The 3,150-nt window shown below is 29.1% G+C and overlaps 1 protein-coding gene across 4 annotated transcripts in view; it reads right to left on the reverse strand.

Annotated features, from left to right (window-relative positions):
• LOC111614171 (vesicular glutamate transporter 2-like) overlaps window positions 1–3,150 on the reverse strand; it is a 23,998-nt gene that overhangs the window by 2,934 nt on the left and 17,914 nt on the right. The window lies entirely within an intron of this gene.

Here is a 3,150-nt window from a genome sequence, read left to right on the forward strand (position 1 = left end):
TATATATATATATATAACTCATATAACTCTTATAATATTTTAAAATAAATTTTATATAATTAATTTTGATTTTTGAAATAAAATTCTTAATTTTATCAGGATTTTATTCGAACGTTTTAGACGAAATCGAATAATAGAGAATAAATTGAACGACAAACAAATTTCGCAATATTTAGAAGCATTTCACCGTTTTGATAGAGATAAAACTGATACAATTAATATTGCAGATCTCGGTCCATTGATGGGATGGATCTCTTGGATTCAATTTCACAGATATTGAGAAGGACGTAGATACAGTTGGATTTAAAATTATAAACTTTTTGGGTTCCTAAACATTATGGAGAGAAGAATAAGAGAAATAGATAACAAACAAAAAATTATTGAAGCCTTTAGATTATTTGATAAAGAAGAAAGCGGTTATATATCTTCGTTCAAATTGTATAATATAATGACTACTCTGGGAGAAAAATTATCAAGTGAAGAGACTAAAGAAATGATAAGAGTGGCTGGTGTTGATGAAGATGGACAGATTAATTACGAAAAATTTGTTGATAAAATGATAAAAAATTAAAATATCTCTCTTCGTTCGTTTTGAAAAATTGTGATTTGTTATTCATACTGTACACGTTAATTTTATTTTAATTTTATCCTGCTTTTTCTAGTATAAAAAAAGTAATAAAAATTGTTACTTGGATCTAGAATAATGAACTAGAATAATTAGAGATAAATTGAAGCATATTGGAAACAGTAAATAATTCTTTATTTGAAGATTAAAATATGGAGGATAGCCCAAAATAAAACTAAACCAGCTTTAAGAAATTATATATCTCGATTAACTGACTTTTAGAACACTACATTTAATGCCGACCAATAATAAAATAAATAAAAGCTTCCGACTTTAAATTTAAAGAGTTTTAATTACATACGCGTATATCGGATCAAATATTGTTATTATAAATATTTCATATTAGAAAATTGATAAAAATATTTCTGTTTTATACAATTACGATTCATCAAATGGAAATGACAAAGTCAAACAGACAATGATGGAAACGAGAACATTAAACCTTCGTAATTCTGAAATAATAATCCTGTTTAATAAATTAGGATGGGATAAGTCAACGCTACAAATGAATCAGCCAGGGAGAGTGCCTTTCATGAAGACTTTCTATGAAAAAACTGGCCCTATTTAGATGTTACACACGTGAAAAAACCCAGAAAATCCCGCTTGGCCAGCCTGTTGATGAAGCGCGAACTCGGATCAACTATCAGTATTTAGTGGTTTTATCTCGGCCACTGGTGGAAGTGTTTAATAAATTAAAATACATATTTCTTTGATAATATAATGATATCGCGATATAATGATAATTTTATTATTATAAGTAATTTTTAATAAAAGAAAACTTGGATCAGATTACATTATCCAAACTTCTTATCAGAAAAATGGATTGATGCTGCAAGATAAAACGATAATATCCGAAATAATCCGTTTCAAAATATGACAGAAGATTGAGTATATAAAGCATAAACGACGGAATATGACAAAATACCTATAGAAATAAACGAAGATGAAAGAAGATTTAGTCCTTTATAAAACAGATAATCGGATCTCTAACTATTTTTTAAGAATAATGAATAATAACAAATTAATTAGTAATGCATTTAGAAAAGGCAACAGTTTTATTTTTACGGTAACAAAATATTAAGTTTATTAGATACAGCACGGTTTTTTTTCAACCGCACGTTCCAAAACTCTTGTATACTAGTTCAACAACAACAAAATCAAGATCAAAGACGATGTTCTACTTGCCAAGATATCTTCTAAAGATAAAGTAGTCGAGTACATCTTCAGAGAAAATACTGTACACGGAAACAAAAAAAAATAATCAGAATACACATTAATATGTACAGTAGGGGGTATTTAGGGAGGTGTTCAGGACGCAGCTGCATTTCCTTGTGAGGATTTTCCCGAGTAAAGCCGGACATCGCAATAGAAAATTATGTAAGGCATAATTTTTCCTTTTCTGCACACCCTCTAAAGATTTATGATCTGCTATTGTGTACTGCTGCGTCTTATTTTGGTAGTTGTGCATCTGAAGCAAAGTAGAAAAGGATCATAGAAAACGATCTGTAAAATGAAAAAGTCAAAATGAAATTTAATTCTCATCTCTTTTCTAAACTTCGTAACAAATAATTTAAATCTGATATCACAATATTTCTCTTGAAATTGTACCCTCATATTAATTAATCTGCATCAATGTCCTAATTTAATCAAATTGTTCTTTCAAACACCATAACCGTGTATTTCTATTAATAGGACTTATTATACTGGTTTATAAAAATTGGTTTATCACACAGATTAAAATTGGTTTATTTATGATTACCTGTACAGGTAATCATAAATAATGTATCTGTATCTGTAATAATAAATATATAAATGTATCTGTGTTGCTATAATTCTATACACCAGTATAATAAGTCCTATTAATAGAAATACACGGTTATAGTGTTTGAAAGAACAATTTGTACCCTCATATGTTTAGGTTTCGGTATATTTTTCAGTTCTTTTTTAAATGTAAAACATAATGACCCATTGTGTATTAATCTTTAACTGATACTTAAATTATATTAATATAATTTGGTAGTATTTAATGCTATTTAGATAAATAGATAAATATAAGTTATTATATATGTATTCACTATTTTGTATTCATAAGATTCTACTATTATTTTTAAGTATAGTATAAATCAGTGATGGGCAAACTTTTTAAAGAGCGGGCCAAAGGAAAAGAAGAAAACTTTAGGCGGTCCAATATAATTGTAACCTAGCGCTGCATCTGAAAATCCAGGTGGCGCTATAAAAACACGTGCAGGCCGTCCGCCATATTTCTTTTTCTCTCTTTCGGCTACGCTACGCACGACGAGTGGATGTTCTGTACCGAAGCATGCTTGTAACCGATCGAGCTTTTACTCAATAAGTGTAAAACAAAATTTTGTACATGATTGTAAATAAACTTTCATGGTGAGATATAAAGCTTCGGTTATTTTATATAATCAACGAACACTCAAGTTAAGTGGTGCATCAACCACCACAGCCTGTATTCTTTTTTACTCGTCAGATTAGGAATAATGTCGCGCGGGCCGGATAGA

This window comes from Centruroides sculpturatus, unplaced genomic scaffold (assembly GCF_000671375.1).
Source record: "Centruroides sculpturatus isolate CEXI.00-Female unplaced genomic scaffold, Cexi_2.0 scaffold2027, whole genome shotgun sequence".
NCBI classification, from domain to species: domain Eukaryota; kingdom Metazoa; phylum Arthropoda; class Arachnida; order Scorpiones; family Buthidae; genus Centruroides; species Centruroides sculpturatus.